An 18,291-nucleotide genomic window follows, 5' to 3' on the forward strand; every position below is an offset into this window, starting at 1 on the left:
AAGAACAGACACAAGTATCAAAGCATTTCTTGGAAATACTTCCCTCTGAAGGCAACATGTGTAAATTCTTCCATGCAAATGCCAGCAAATTTCTTCAGGTACACCTCAGTCATTAGATCTCTACAAGAAGGATAGTGTCCTTAACATTTGTTAAACTACATGACAGGATGGGATTTTCAGTACAACCATTATATTTGGAAATTCCAAGTCACAGAAAATCCCTCTCTATGTGGCAATTTTAAAATTCATGAGGTGAGAGACGAAAGCTCTGCTAAATATTTTCCTCAGTCATACTCTGAAAGCAGTCTTCTGCATCACTGAACATATCTTGATAATCCTTATGGCTCTGCTACCAACAGAAATCATGTAGGACCCTTTCCAATAGTTTCAAACTTCACTCTTTCCAGCTCCACTTTGCCAAACTGTTGGCTTTGTCCGGGCAGCTTAAATAACTGAAAAAGCCTTCCCTGTTTTATAATTTTGTGTAACTAATGGGATTTTATTTCCTATTCTTTTCAAGTCCTTTGTCAACTTTCAAGATACTACCTTTTAGGGATTTTTAGCAAATTCTAACACCCAAAAACAGATTTTAAAAAAACATTCAGAAATGTTTACAGTTTATAAAAATTTCTTTTATATTCCTTCTTTTCTTCCCTTAATTAATTACTTTATTCACTTTACAACCCAATTACTGCTGCCCCCTTCCAAGTCCCCTGCCCCACAGTCCCTCACTTGTCCCCCCTTCCCTTGTCCTCTGAAAGAGTGGAAGCCCCCCTGGTTATCCCCTACCCTGGCACAATAAGTCTCTACAGTATTAGATGCATCCTCTTTCCATGCCAGATAAGGTAGTCTAGCTATTGGAATGAATTCCACATACAGGTAATATATTTAGGGATAGCTCCTGCTCCACTTCTTGGGAGACCAACATGAAGACCAAGCTGCACATCTGCTTCATATATGCTGAGAGCCTATGTCCACTCTGTATATGTTCTTTGGTTGGTGGTACAATCTCAGAGAGCCCCCAAGGGTCAAGGTTAGTTGCTCTGTTGGTCTTCCTGTGGAGTTCTTATACCTTCTTGGATCCTTTATTCCTCCCCTAACTCTTCTATAAGACTCACAGAGCTCAAACCAAAGTTTCATGACAGATCTCTACTTTTGTTTCAGTCAGCTACTAGATGGAGACTCTCAGCAGACAGCTATTTATGCTAGGATCCTATCTGCAAGCATAATGGAGTGACATTAATAGTGTCAGGGACTGGTGTTTGCTCATGAAATGAGTCTTAAGTTGAGCCTGTTATGGTTGGCCATTCCCTCAATCTTTGTTCCATCTTTATTCCTGCATTTCTTGAAGATAGGACAAATTTTGGATTGGAAGTTTTATGGATGGGTTGGTGTCCTTACACTACACTAGAAGTCCCACTAGGCTACAGAAAGTGGCCAGTTCACATATCCCCACTGCTAGGTATCTCAGCTAGAGTCGCCCCAGGATGTAGTATTGGGAGAAACAGGTGAGAGGACCCATGGTCCAGAAGAATGAATGAAAATATAATGGCTGTCTGTAGTTGGGAGGTATTCGGGCATCTCTAGGACATGCCAGAGACCTGGCATTCAGGAGGCTCCCAGGAGTCAACCTTGCTTTATAATGTATAGAATATGAAAAATTCAGTGTGATTACTAAATATGGGTATTTTGTTTTTCACAAACAAGACTTACTGTGCAATGCATGCCTATTTAAACAAGTTGCTTGTTTAAATGCATGAGCTTTGATTTTCAGTTTTCTTTGCATTTATCTTAAGTTCCCTAGCTACAGTTTTGATATGGACTTAACTCAGTCTCCTGCCTATTCGACAAGACTAGCTCACTCTGTTCATCCCACCCCTGAGCTGCATGTTACTATTATCAACTAGAACTTTACATAGTAACTAGATACACTGTTCCATCCTCTCCTCTTTGATCTTCTGATTCTTTTATGGATATACAGTGCTTCTTCCATATAGGTTAATCCAAGAAAATTTAGTTTAGAAATATTTCTTGTATAAATAAAAGTTAAAAATATCTCTCAAGGTTCCCTGATGGACAAGTCTGACTGCATAGGGGTTGATGTCAAAAGTATCCCCTCTCCAGGAAAAAGACATCAGGATGGGTATGGCCCTCATGCCTCACTGGACAACAACAGGGGGACTGGAGCCATTACAAGGTCCCCTTCAATTACTGGAGGTCAGGCCTCTATCCCTGTCTTTGCACATAGCCCTACTATACTAAGAGAATGGAAGAGATGTCAGGGACAGCCCTGCTTATACACTGAAGGCCTAAAATCAGCCATAGGCCTAAAATCAGCAATAGGCCTGTCACATATGTATACTAACACAAAGTCTTGGGTCTCTGTGGAAAAAAAAAAGAAATGGATGGCTATAAGCTATTGTAAACAGGCAGCTTTTTTTTGAAATTTACCAGCCTGAGTAGTCATAGACCTTGTAAATAGGTAGCCTTGGTGGATAGTACCAACTTAGATAAGGACAAGTGAATCATAGGCTGAGTCATAGTGACCTGTCCCCTGAACCTTCACCCAGCTGATACCCTGTTCTAAAAGATATCTGTACTCCCCCTGAACACCCATGCTCCGGTGTCATCCCCTTCCCTATGTTCTACCTTTTTGTGTTTATAACCCCTGTGTGAATAAGTTAAAATTAAGATTTGAAAATAAACTAAAAAAAATTTCTTGCTCATTTGTCTCTCATCCAACAACATTCACCAAAACAGGCTTCTTTGTGGATGAAGAAACACTTATAAAGCCATGGCTAAAGATTTATAATAAAATTCAAATTTAAATCCAACTGCCCTTATTAAATACCAAAATAAACTGACTCATCACTGGTTGGGAAGAGTTATGAAAGAATAGAGTCCTGGAAACCCATAGGTAGGAGACTAAGGAAATAACAAGGAGCAAATCAGAACAAGAGTGATGTAGAAAAACAAAAAGCACTGGAGAGAAAGGTCTCTTGTAGTTCAAGGAGGTTTGTTTTCAATCTCATTTTAGACTCAACAGGCCTGTGTGTATATGACTTGCTTTCAAAGATAGCCTCCTTTGAGTGAAACTGGCTTTTGTGAATAGTTGTCAAATGTGACATTTTCTGCCATTTTGCAAAAGTGGAAATTGCTCACTGGGGATGAGAGTGTTTGGTAAGTTTAAGCTCAGAAATTGGTGTTTGGAGTATTAGCCTTTCAATGGATATCTTGTGAAAAGAAGTTTGAAGATATTTGAGAACTTTTCTTTTCAAGAAATACAGTTTTAAAAGTGTGTATACACCACATATCAGGGTTTGCAACGATTGCTAAGTGGTTCATCTCAATTACACAGATCGTTCATCTCCCTGCCACTGTGAATTGGTAGATTTTATCACATTTGATGGTTATTCTTGCTAAAAAGGAAGACATTGTTTTAAATTTTAATGTGTTATTTATTTAACACAATATGACTTTACTACTTTACAAAACAAATACACAAAACACTATATCATTCTTTTCAATTACTAAGTGGTAACATGTTGACTACATGTATATAATTGTTGTTATGATAAAGAATAATTATGATTTAAACATTTAAAAATTATTAGTCACATAATAAAAGTAAGAATGGCAAATGAGTGACATGGAATAAAGTGTTAAGGGTGACACACAGTACAGTTATGTAAAATTATTAAAGATAATGATTTACTATAATTTTAGTCAAACAAAAAAGCTAGAAAACTTGTATCTGCCACAATTTAAATGAAATGTATAGAAACATTTGCAAGAAAACATGACAACAGTTTTATTTGTTCACCAAGGAATGGTGGGACCATGAATGACTTTTATTTGATTTTCAAATATTACAGAATGTTTTAAATTAGTGTAGATGAACAAAACATTAAATGTCAACCAAAGAAGAAAATCAAATTTAAGTTTGATGAAAATGAACAAGCAAAAATAACAATTTTTATTTTTTCCCCACTCTCTTATGCGAACTGGCAATGATAACTGCTGTCTATATATACCTGGATCTCAGCTAAGGTCTGGTTTATGATCTCCACACCTGATCATTGAACCACTAGTAATCTATCTAAAATTAGATAATTCATAGACACTTTACATGGTGCAAATGCAGCAAAATTGTATTCATTGCTTCCTCCAATCCATAGTCAAAATGTTTATGACTTTACTTAAAAATACATCCACAGTCCAAAACTCCACAACACTCTAACTGGCACCATGCATTGCTGCCCACCGTACCTGACATTATTTTTTTTCCAATTAGCAGAATCTATGTGGCATAGCCAGCGGATGACATCAGGCACATCATATCATATCTGTCTCTTAGGCAATCTACACAGTCTTTCCTTGGTCAAACATGATGTGGTTGCAATCTGGCCAGAACTTTCTCAGATTTTGCTGAATATTCTGCAAGTCATGCATTCCAAGTGCAGTAACTGAATATTTACAGTCTTCAAAGTATATATATTGGCATGCTAACATATAATGGGATGATATTTAAGGAGATGCTTTTGAAAGTTGATTATATCAGGAAACTGGAACTCTGGAAATTTTTATTGGCTCTGTCCCACTGTTAACACATGAACATTGAACAAAATGTTGGCAATATCTATCACTGAAGATTGCTTTCTTTCCTCAGTCAGAGACACACTGTTGTATATTTCAGTTTCCATAGCCATAGGAATAAAAATTCTGTTATTTATAATGTTTATTAACAATTTGGTCTATTTTATTTTGTTACAGCATTTTAAACAGGCCAAAACACTAGTGAGAATTCATGGTTTTGCTGTTCTTTTATCAACCTATATATGCATGTCCGGACATTTGGCACTACCATTTCCCTGTCTGTAATTTATTTTCCCATCACTCCGATGGCCAGTACTGAACACCAATAAGGTGAAACTAAAGTTTCCAGTAAGCCACTCAAGCACTGATGTATATGTGGATTTATATAAATGGATTTCAAATAATGCTGTGTGATCCCATAATCTTTGATCAAGTCAATCAGCAGAAAACCTTCTAGAGCAAAGTCGTGGCTTCCTGACAAAAGACAAACCTAGCCAATGTGTATAAGCCTTAGCTCATGTGCATTTCTTAGCTTTGCTTCCTCACAGGATACTATGCTTTAGAGTTTCCCTGCTACTCTCCAGAGTCATGTAACCCAGTATGGCAAAATTGTTATCATAACATATCCATCTTCTACATGCTTAAACACCTCCTACTTCACTTTCTGAGAAGAGCTTGATTCAAATCACTAATTGTTCACATAGTATTATATTTCAATCGTAAAGTCTTGTTATATTTAATCCTTGTCTCTGTAAGGTAAGACAAGTGTGTGATTTGTTCTCACAGAGTTTTGATTACTGCAGTAAGGGTAACATATAGAATTTTCTCAAAAATATTTTATGAATAAATAAATTATAACAAAAATTTTACTTGATATTATACCTGACTTTTAATTCAAATTCATTACTTTTTCTATTGCCACCTATACACTTTAGCCAATAGATATCATCAGTTTTTGTTTGTTTGTTTGTTTGTTTTTTATCTTTCCCATATATGAGTTTACTGGCAGTCTTTTAGTATATGTGATAAGGACACTGGGTGAGGTATTATCATGACAATTTAAGTGTGTACTAGAAGCCAGGATATAGTCTAATGTTTCTGGTACTATGAGACTTTTAGTGGCTCAGAAAGCTCCTTAATGCTTTATCTCTTTAAGAATTTTCAAGAAAGTTCCCAAGATGAGCACACCTAATTTCATATGAAAAGTTTTTCTGTTTTGTTCTTGTTTTTCCAAACGTTTTATTCTGAGCATCTTTAGAGATGAAGCAAAGTGGATATCACCCTTAAACCTATGCAATCCAAGTGCAGGGACCATGTTAGTTACATATTACTCTCTTAGACTGCTCGCAGGAAAGAGGCTTTGGCACTGGTGTTGTGGTGGATGTGTCCTGACCTTGGCTTGAACTCCTTGAGCTTGTCAACCAGCAGGGGTCCTACTGAGGTCAGATAAAGCTCCCAAGGTTTTGTCTCAACTCAGAAGTCTGAGGAAGAGGCTAGCCATCTTGGAGATTTGCCACCTTTATTACCTACCTAGCCACCATCCTTCTCCCTATATTTTGTCTACCAGGAACTCTTAACTCCTAGTCTTTTATTCCCTTCTCTCATATGTCACACTGACTGATTTTTTGGGGTTTGTAGGCAATGACCGTATCCAGCTGATTTGTGCACACAGTGAGGGGTGGATCCGATGCAGCTCTGTTACTGTAGTTAAGAAAAAATAAAGGATGCTTTTAAAGCAAGTCCTCATGCTTGTGGTCCCAGTATGAGCTCTTAAGGGACAGTGTTAGACTTGACATTTGGCTTGCAGTGTGATGTCAAATACGCCCTAACCCTGGAAAATGTTTATGTGACTTAATTATGAGTAGGTTTCTGGTTCAGTTTTTGACTGTGGTATTTGTACCTCATGAACTTTGGGTTCCTTGGATGGGTAAAATGATGCGTCAGAGAAGAAGATTTTTTCTTTCTTTTTGTAGCGTTATTATTCTGTAAGGTCTGACATTCTTTTCTGTTTCTGTGTCTTTGTGCCTGTCTCTGTCTCTGTCTTTCTGTCTGCCTCTCTAAAGGACTACAGGCTTACAGCCATATCCAGTTTTTACAACTGACTGCTATGGGTGCTAGAGCTTGATCTAGGACTTTGTACATGCTGGGGACATGCTCTATCCCTAAGGTAAATCCCCAACACATTCTGTCTTTTGTGTCCAGAAATCTTGTTCCTTTCCTGTCAGCCACTTCCTCTTTCTCCAGTGAGCACTCCTAGAGGGCTTCTGTGTATCTGGTTGCTGGGTGTCCCTCTGAGACTGACAAGGGTCCTGCAAAGCCAGTCATGTCTATTTCTGCACATATTCTTTTTCGTTCTCTAGTATAAGGTTTTTAAAAAGGAGAAAGATGAAATAGATTAGAGACTTACTTCCTGAATTCTTAAAAATCAAGTGGTTGTCTCTCTTCTTGCCTTCACTTTACATTTCAGGTGTTCAGCAGTTAACATCCAGGAGAACGCTCATCAGGAACGTTTTATTGCCTAGAGCCCTGGGAGGTACTTCCTGGCCATTCTCGTTCTCATTTACTTCATACAGTTTTCCAGCTTGGTAGTTCTTCTAAGTGCTCTCAAATGGTTTTGCTTCCCCCCCCCATTTTCTATATTTTAAAATTATCTTTAATCTTTTTTTATAGTCCAGTCTTTATCCCCCTCGAGTTCTGACCTCCAACAGGTCTTCATCCCAGTCCTCCTCTCCCCTACCCCTGTCTCCAAGAGAATGTCCTCACACCTCCACACCCCGCACCCCCACACAAACCCTGCAAGGCCTCCCCATTCACTGGGGCCTCAAGTCTCTCAAGGGTTAGGTGCATCTTCTGTCACTGAGCCCAGACTAGGCAGTCCTCTGCTGTATATGTGTTGTAGGATTCAGACGAGCTAGTGTATGCTACCTGGTTGGTGGCTCAGTGTCTGAGAGATCTTGGGGGTTCAGTTTCATTGAGACTGCTTGTTGTCCTATGGGGTCACCCTCCTCCTCAACTTCTTCTTGCCTTTCCCTAATTCAACCACAGAGGTCCCTGAGATCAGTCTATTGGTTGGGTATAAGTATCTGCATCTGACTCAGTCAGCTGCTTCTTGGGCCACTTGTAAGGCAGCCATGCTAGGCTCCTGTCTGTAAGTATGTCATAGCATCAGAAAAATTATCAGGCCTTGAAGCCTCCCCTTGAGTTGTGTCCCAATTTGGGCCAGTCATTGGACCTCCTTTCCCTCAGTCTCTACATCTTAAATCATTATCAAGTTTGGAAGAGTTTAAAATATTTCATTCAGAATATTTTTGACAGCAAATATAGAATGAGAGTACAATTTGTGATAAATACTCATTCTAACTTACAATAAGTATATTATAAATAAAAATTTTCACTGAGTACTTAAATAAAAGTAATTGATAGTTGAGCATATTTTTTAAAGTCCATGAAATTATCAGTAGAAAAAAATGAATTATAAGCATCATGAACATACTTATATTACTTGTGTTTTCATGAAATTGCCCACACACACACCCACACAAACACACACACACACCCACACACACACACACACACACACACACATATATATATATATATATATATATATATATATATATATATATATATAATATGCTCTAACATATAACAAGGACATACGCTCAACTATGTTCATAGCAGCCTTAATTTATAATAGCCAGAAGCTGGAAAGAAACCAGATGTCCTTCAACTGAGGAATGGGTACAAAACCGTGGTACATTTACACAATGTAGTATTACTCAGCTTTTAAAAACAATGAATTAGAGAAATTCCTAGGTAAATGGATGGAACTAGAAAATATCATCCTGAGTGAGGTAAGCCAATCACAAAAGAACACACATGGTATTCACTCACTGATTATTGGATATTAGCCCAGAACCTTGGAATACCCAAGATTCAACTCACAGGCCACATGAAGCTCATGAAGAAGGAAGACCAAGTAGGGGTGCTTCGGTCCTTCTTAGAAGGAGCAACAAAATACTCAAGGGAGCAAATATGGAGAAAAAGTGAGGGACAGAAACTGAAGGAGGGGCCGTCTGGAGACCATTCCACCTGGGTATCCATCCCTTATGCAGTCACCAAAGGTAGATGCTGATGTGGATGTCAGGAAGTGCATGCTGGTAAGTGCCTAATATAGATGTTTCCTTAGAGGTCTGCAAGAGTCTGACATGTTCAGAGGCAGATGCTCACAGCTAGCCATTGAACTGATCGTGGGGTTCCCAATGGAGGAGTTAGAGTGAAGACTGTTGGAGCTAAAAGGGTTTGTGGCCCCATGAGAAGAGCAACAATACCAACCAACCACAGCTCCCAGGGTCTAAACGAGGCTGGGAGCACTTAGGGAGGGATCCATGGCTTCAGCTGTATATGTAAGGGTGGGGGGCATAGGTGGGAAAAGAGATCCTTGGTCTCATGAAGACTGGACACTGAAGTGGGTGGGAATTTGAGGGTGGGGAGGTGGGAGTGGTGGGTAGGTATGGGTACATCTGCAGAGAAGCAGGAGGAGGGGTGAGAGGACAGGGCATCCCTGGGGGAGGGGAATGGGGTAAGGGGATAACATATGAAATGTAAACAATAGACCATGACATGTTTCAAGGCAGAGGCCAAGAAGATTCTGTACTTTTCCACCACCTGGCCCCTCTTACCCCCTCCCCTTGTAAAACATGCTATAAAAAAGCCTTTCATGTTCAAAAAAAATTTAAAAAAATAAAAAATAATAAAAAAATAGAAAAACAGAATTTATTCTCAAGTTCAACATCAAAATACTGAAGATAATGGTATGTCACAGTCCATTTTTCTGTAGAAAATATGTTATTGCTCTTAAGCAGCTTGTAAATTAATGTTATATCAACTTGGATCTTCTGTCGTGTGATATTTCTCCCATATTTCTAGAATTAATTTTACTTTCTGTCCTTTCAGCTTCTTGCCTTCAATTTTTCATCTGCATTTACGGACCCATTCCTTAGATCGTCTTTCCCTCATTTCTCCCTTCTTCACCTCCATTCTGACACACACATCTGAAAATCACTACTTTATGCTTTGTTCCCAAGGCCCAGATTCATGAATATGCTTACGAATATTTACTCTGGTCCAGAAAACATTTTTCCCAGCTTACATTCAGCTTAACGACAGACTTTATAAATACAGCTCTCTACTCAGTGACAGTTAAGGATTATTTTGCAAGCACAAGTAGTTTCTGTGATTACTATAACTCTAGTGTTGAAACAAAAATCAGAGGAAGTTGGATTTTCTAATTCCAGAAAGTAAAATTGTGCAATATGTTTATAAAAACAGATATAAATTATGGATGATATTTTCTATGTAACTGTGAGTTGACTTATATTTGAAGTAAATATTGAAGATTCAGCGTATACATGAAAATAAATATAAAACGATTCTCAGCTGTAATTCACATCCAATTTGTTGAGAAGAAAATTTATGACAGCAGCAGTAACAACAACAAAGGAGAGATGGGGAGAAGGGCAAAGCACACATATTTGACCTTGTCCTAAGAAGATCAAACTTTTTTTTTTTCAGAAAAATGATTACTGGAACCATTGTCGTTGAACTTTTACAAAACAGCCCACATTTTTTTATATCATTAGTTCGCTGTGTTGCTAATTGGCTGCTATTTTATGCACCCAAAGCACCTGCCATCCCTCTTTTCAGACTTGTGACACAATCCTTGTTTCCAAACTCCCTCCATTCATTAGACATGTAGCAGAAACAGTAGAGACTAAACTGCTACAGCTTCTGAGGTCATAAAGCTTCACTTAAAGCTAAGTGATATTACTCATTCTAAAAGAGAAATTGAAGGATACTCATATGTTCAAGATTCTTGATATCTCCCAAAAATGCAGGAAAATAGATAAGTAGTCTGACTCATGACAATAGATAAAGTAAAATACTACCCGTAATGCCCAAGACCCAACTATAATGTGAATATCCCTTCAGAACCTAATAAATTTGTACACCATCTCCTTTCTTCCACTATCCAGAAAATTCTGTGTCAATCATTTGCATGAAGTTGAGATATGTTTGCCTTAGCCCTAGTCACAACCAGATTTCACATTTAATCCATTCACAGAAGATCAAAACATTAAGTAACTAAACATACTTTTGAATGAAATTAATTGACTGTTTTGCTAATAAATATTTTCATGCTGAAGAAGAACTAAGGGCCATGGTATGTTAAAGACTGGATGATAAAGATGTGTTCTCCTTTTTCTAGGGGACACTATTGGTTGCAATTTCTCAATTTTGGTGATGGCTCTCTCTGTTTCTCTTTCTCTTTCTCTATCTCAATTTATATGTGTGAATTTAATATAGATTTAAAAATTGTACATATAGTTCATATCATAAAATATAAATTATACAATGGATTTATTTTTATCTTAAAACATGTCATCATTCTTTAAGCATATGTTCTGGCAAGAGAGCTGAGACACTTAGAGTTATCAGTCTTTTCAAAGGCCAGGCTATAAAGATAATGGTGACATAAAAATCACTAGTGTCATAGAAAGTTTAGTGTGCTCAATTTTACTACCAGTTTTCAAAGCAGAAATTTACATCTGAGTTATGAACAGAGACCTAAAAGTAATTCTACTAGATAAAGAACAAATATTGTTTTAAATGGATGAAATGGATGGGCAAGGCTTTTTATGATACTATAATCACTGGTTAAAAACTCTGAAATGATCCTTCGCAGAGGGAAAGTTACTCAGTACTTAATGGGACTGCCTTTCTTGTTTATATTGACAGAAGAACCTATATTTCTTTACTCCAAGAAGTTGAAAATGACATCATGAGAATTTGAGTTCCTGGAGGAGAAACAGAGATAGGATTTCAAGTCACATACTGCACTTCAGTGAAAATGATTGTAAGATGGAAGCAGTGATAAATTCATCAATAAATGGAGAGAAAAGGTCACAAGTGAATTAAAGGTGGATTCAAAGTAATGTCATGGCTCTTTCTTCCTTTTGTCTACTATGCAGAGAACAGCTGTGAAGCCACATGAAACTGTTTCAACTTCAGAGCCTGCTCTGTAGTAAGCAGTTTCCTCTGAGACTATCCATACTGTAGGGAAACTCTCTAATCCCTAAAGTAAACAACTCAAAATAACTTCAGGAAGTCCCTGAAATGGACCAGATTCACTAGGTCCCATCTTTCTCAATAACATATAATCAGAAAATACTGCTGAGAGTCACTTTCAGACAAAGCAAGCCACAAAGAAGACTCAGAAAAGACTAGAAGCCTGAAAGAAGCAGAAGAGTGCCAAGCTGCTTAAAAGAGGGTTAGATTGAGAGACCCAGAAAGGATACTCTCCAATCTATCTGAGCTGCATATATGCTGTGCAGTGTGCTTTCTCTTTTGTGAGCTGTAACTCATGTTGGGGTTGACTTTGATGATACAGCTGTTACTCTAAGTAGCCTGTCACCAATATTATTGTAAATAAACCCAAGAACACTCATTGGATCACAAAGTTAGACTTTGATGGTATCTATACTTAGGTCTGTTGTGAGCTCCCTCCATTTCTGGGGAGAGATGTGTGTATGTTATATCTCTCAAGAAAATGTTTTGTTACACAATCAATCATTTGGTTAATCAAATATTTGTGATAATAATATCAAATAATAATAATCAATTATTTGACTGTTTATGACTGATTATAACAAGGATTAAGAAACCACATTTAGAGACTTATTCTGAAGAGATCTTAAACAATGAATTTTAGAGGGAAATTACCCATCAAACATGAAAAGGTACCATGGCTATGCATGAGTAGAAAGCTGCTATCAATTTCAGCCTGGATTAGAAGTGTAGAACTAATTTTAATTTCTAAGCTGAGGTCACCACTGTGCTCTGTCCAAGAGGCTCCTCTTGTTCACATTCAGAACTTTCTTCCCTGATTACCTCTTATGTCTTTTTATTCTTTCAATTTAGGGAAAGTGACTGCAGTTGACAGGCATGCCATTTGTGTCACCTAGCAAGTGGGAGATCTCATTTACAAATTTAAACACAATTGGAAAAAAAAACTACGTAAGTAAACATTTTTGAATCAGTAAAAATATAATAAGTACTGATTTAGAAAATTCTGTGAAGGAAGAGCATTTCAAATTTTCTATTAAATATTGTAATTATTTTAAGTCCAATGGAATGGACTTAAAGTTTCAGGAGGTAAGTCATTTAATTACTTCAATGCCCTGCAATGGGATAATTAAAGGACGAATTCTCACAACAGAATTCCATTATGAAAAAGAACACATAAGTGTAGCTATGAATATATGAAATTGTCATTAAAAGTCATTGTACTTTTATAGAATCACATTATTTTGTAAAATTAATAAATAATGGTTTTTTTAAAAGTAGGGAATGAAACGATTGATCAATAGTTAAGAACTCCTCTTCCAGAGGACCTGAGATCTTTCCAGGCACCCATCTATCATGGCTTACAACCATCTCTCAATCTAGTTCTGGTGAAGCACTTTCTGATTTTATTGGACACTGTATACATGTTGTGTATACATACACAGACATATATGTATAAATAAAAGTGATAAAAAACATTTTTTAAAAAGGGAACAGTAGAACAAGTATAACGGTCATGCACTGTGAACTTTTATCTCTTATCTCAATATTGGATAAAAGGAAAATCGGTTGTGCTATGTATTTTTTATTACCATTTCAAACTGATAGAATTAAAAAGCAAATCTATTCATAACTGTTAGGTGTCAAATAGCAACTTAAGGCACGCAATGTGAAAGAGGCGGAAAGTCAGATGAGTGCATCCCATGCTTTTTTGATACATCTTAAAACTAAAAAGCACCAATGCAAGTCAACTCTGAGAGCAGGATGGTGGCAGTTGGAAGAGAAAGCTGACTAAGATTAAAATAGTTTACATCTTTATATTTAAAATAACTTTGTACCATGTGAACATTTTGTTATTGTTTTTTATAAGGCTTTTTTCCCTTTTTTCTAGGTTAATTTATATTTACATTTCAAATGTTATCCCCCTTCCCATTTAAATCCCCTATCCTCTTCCTCAAACCCCTCCTTGTTCTATGAGGGTGCTCCCCCGCACACCCTCTCCTGCTTCACCACCCTAGCATTTCCCTATGCTGGGTCATTGAGCCTCCACAGGTCCAAGCGGCTCTCCTCCCATTGATGCCAGATAAGGTAATCTTCTGCTACATATGCAGCTGGAGCCATGAGTCCCTCCATGTATACTCTTTGGTTGGTAGTTTAGTCCCTGGGAGCTCTGGGGGGTCTGGTTGTTTGATGTTGTTTTTCCTATGGGGTTGTAAATCCCTTTAGCTCCTTCAGACTTTCCCCTAACTCCTCAGTTGATGTCCCTGCACTTAGTCAAGAACAAAAACATACTTTTAAGTGACATATGTTTCCCATATGAATATTTACAGACAGTTATTTAAACAACTTTTAGGTGTGGTGAATTTTAAATCCAGAGAATTAGGCAGCAGAGGCAGAAAGATTGCAAGTTCATTGAGTGTGATCCTCTAGTATATTCAAAATTGGAGGGAGAGCTAGTGATGTTGCTTTATGGGCAAAAAAGGATGTGTAACATGAAGAAAGCATTTGGTTGAATTCTCTTTCCAAAAATGAAAAGCTGTGAGATCAGAAATTTATTGAATATAATTTGACACTTTAGTAAAGTTATGTTGGAATCATATTTAACAAATCTAAGTTCTATATCACATATCTTCTGTGCACAGCTCATTCCTTTTCAAATTAACACACATTCAACAATGAGGAACTTTTTCAACATAAAAAGATTATATTCTACAACATTTGCCTTTAGTAGAATCTAGAATAAATAGTCAGTACTAATCCTTATAAATGATATAAATAAAACATCTGTGAAAAATGGATAAATAAGATAGCTGACATAATGCTTATTTTGACCCAGAAAAATACTTACCAAAGGAAGGAAAAGGTAGGGTGAAAGCAACAGAATTAAGAACTTTACTTCTTTATTTTAACTGATTATTTTGTTTTTTGAAAGTTACATGAATAATGTTGATAATATTCCTCAGCACTGGTCCACATCTTCTCATTATCATATTCTTTCCATGCCTTCTTTTGTTATAGTCCCTGATCTTTATAGGCTTGGCATAAATATGTCTTTTAGGATGGCCACTTTACCATTTTATTCTCAGCATCTTGAGCAGCTATTGGACCCTGCATTACTACTATTCCTATCAAAATGAAGCCTCTGTGTTTAAGGCTGAAGGCAGAAATTCTCTCTGAGTGTGAGTATAAATATTTAGAAACAAGTACCTCTTTCAGGCCCAAGAAAATCTGAGCTATGAAACTGTGACCCAGTTTATAGTATCAGGATTTAATTACCTCTTGTGAAGAAAACCTCACTTACATACAGAAAGCAGCTGATAAGACTTATAACAGTTTTTCCGCTATTGAACCCTTAGGCATTTGGCTTGGAGGTCTGTATTATAGTCTACATTGAGTGTTCATACCTGGGTAGATCTACTGATTCATCAATGTGCTATACATATAGATAAGCAGGCACACATGTATAACCATAAATTAAAGTTTTTAAAAATAAAGCCCCCAAGTAGTAGGTTTCCAAGGGCTTCATAATTTTTAATGATTCTTCTTCCTTGTTCCTTTATTTCCTCCAAGACCTATCTCCATTCTTTATTAAATATTTCCACCTCCAGTATTTACTCTCTATATGCCCATGTTACATATGTCAACTACCACACATGTGCGCACACACACACACAGATACATTATGACATCTCTCACTTCGATTGCTTGTTTCTAGTTTCTGGCTCTTATTGGCACCAAAACTAAAAACATAAACATCCATATTTAAGAGAGAAAATTCAGGGAACTTTTTCTTCTGTACCTGTTTTACCTCCTTAGTGTTGTTTTACAGTTTTAACCATTTATCTGTGAATTTTATGATTTCATTTTATATTTTCAAATCTATCATTGAAGAATTTATGATTGTAATATTTTCATTGTTTAACTGCTGAATGAAATTTCAGTGCGAATGGGTGCCACATTTTCATTATCCATTTATCAGCAGATAAACATCTACATTCTAATTGTTTCCTGGGTATTGTGAGTAGAGCAACAGTATACACTATGAACAAGATTCTCTATAGTAGGCTACAGAGTCCTCTGTAAATATGCCCAGGAGCTGTCTAACTCGGACAGGAGTGATTCTCTCTTACAAGTTGTTGTTTTGTTTTGTTTTGCTTTTTTTTTCATTTTGTTTGCATATAAGGCTTACAGTTAAGGAACAAACTACAGACGCTAATGCAAATATCTAACAAATATGTTGTCCTGTAAAAGGTGTAAAACATGTATGATTCAGGTACAATATTCTTCACTTATTAACATATTCACTTGCAGATTAGCCATCCCATTTGTAAGTATGATGGTTGTCACTGTTCATCCTACTCTACATTAATTGCTTACATATTATTTCCAGATAACAATACAGTACATCAAGATAACTTCTTCCTTAAAATTCAATGAAACAACAGCTACAGCACATTAATTTTATGACCTAAGTATCTGATAATATGAGCAAAACTTACCGTAATTTTTAAATTCTGTTTATCCCCCACACTCCTTGAGAGATGTGCAGAGACAAAAATGGAGAAAAGCCTGATGAAAAGGAGATCCAGTGACAGGCTTAAATTGAGATCCAGCTCAGGGGGAGTCCCCAAAGACTGACACTGTTACTTATGCTATGGTGTACTTACAGACAGAAACCTAGCATAGCTGTCTTCCAAAAGGTCCAGCAAGCAGCTGACAGAGACAGACATTCAACCAATGGACAGAAGTTGGTGACACCTGGGGTTGAATTAGAGAAAAGCTGGAATTATCTGTGAGGGTGGAAGACCAGCAGTGTCAAATTATCATTTATATAAGATCTTTGTTCCAAGAACAAAGGAACTAGATGGTACTGAAAGATTCATGGTCTTTGTAGTGCTTTGTTTATTTATTATTAACCGAGTAATAATTAAAACACCCTTTAATGCCCTCAAAATCATAATGGAAGATAGTTTGTCTTAGAGAAAAAGAATGAAGAATAGTGTACTATCACATCACACCTAGTAAGTGCTATATTGACAGATTAACAGGCCTACTGAATGCATTAAATGCATTAAATACAAAAAACTAAAGTATTGGCATTAAGGTTTGTCGATATGTGTAGATATTTGCATTTGATAATTACAGCACTCTAAGTGGACATTTTGAGATTCATTCCAGTATATTACACACTCTGTCTTTTTCTCTTTCTCTCCAGTTAAATTTATAGGTTCACATGAACAGAAATATTTAGCTGCATGTAAAAAAGAACAGTTGTTAGTTGAAATATGTATGCATATATTATAATTGAATATATTCATATTTATATAATATTATTTAATATATAATTATGTGTAATATATATTATAGACCTATACATATGCTATCCTGTTTGGAGCTTAACAAAAAAATAGCTTCGTTTTTTTTCTTTTATTCTCATTCTTCAATTATATGGGGGTATTAGTCAATATCAGATGCCTCAAATTTCAAACTAACTCCATTTTGTTATTAGAGGATAATTGAATCTTAAAGCATAAACAAAATAGTAACAAAGTGTGTAATACACCTTATATGTGGCAATGTACTTGGTATTCTCAAGAGTTTTTCTTAGCTCCTCTTCCTTTTACACAAACCATACATTGAGCACAAAACCCTCTCTGTTCTTTTTATTGTTACTCCAAATTAGGCTTATTTATTTATTGGCCAAACTATTTTATTTTACCTAGGAAAGATTTGTTAGAGAGAAAATTATTTTATTCTTAAAGCTTATCCTCTCAAATAGGAACCATTGACTTTTCCATTGAGATTTTTATACCATTTTCATATTTATTCTCTATAAAGTCAACTGATATGGTATATGTTTTCTGTTCAGTATATATTTACCTAAAAAGTAAAATAATTTTTAAAAAAGGAAATCCCTTACATAGATTACAGTTAATTTAACATCCTCAGAGTTGAACTGAAGATATATAATCTCTCCCTCTTATGTCTCTCTCTCATCTGTGTGTCTGAATGAATCACACTCACACACACAGACATGCACACACACATACACACAAAATCAAAAATATAAACAAGCAATATACTTAAAAAAATTCATTACACTAAACTATAAATTCCACCAACTGAAGAATAATCAAGTCTTTCATTCTGATGAAGAGGCGCTTAGAAGAGGAATGCCAAATGTGAGAACCAAAATGTTCAAATTTAAAGAAATGGTGATAAATTATTCTGGACAACATGCAACTGTTTCAAGAGATGCAAAATTATTTTTATAGTGTCTTGTTTACTAAAAACTGGCCAGATTTCTTTGTTGGTACAGGCTATTGATGCAAGCCCAAGAACAAGAACACATGTTTGATACCAAGAGGTCTCACAGCAGAAGGAGAGAAACAACTCCTGAAACTTGTTCTCTGACTTCTACACTCCTTCTGCCTCCACATAGAGACAGCCAAGTAGATAAATGTAATTAAATTAAAAAACAATCCTGACATTTATATCTTGGTTTCACTCAAGTACTTAAATGAGAGAGAGAGAGAGAGAGAGAGAGAGAGAGAGAGAGAGAGAGAGAGA

The sequence above is a fragment of the Grammomys surdaster genome, unplaced genomic scaffold (assembly GCF_004785775.1).
Source record: "Grammomys surdaster isolate TR1022 unplaced genomic scaffold, NIH_TR_1.0 196, whole genome shotgun sequence".
Taxonomy (NCBI): domain Eukaryota; kingdom Metazoa; phylum Chordata; class Mammalia; order Rodentia; family Muridae; genus Grammomys; species Grammomys surdaster.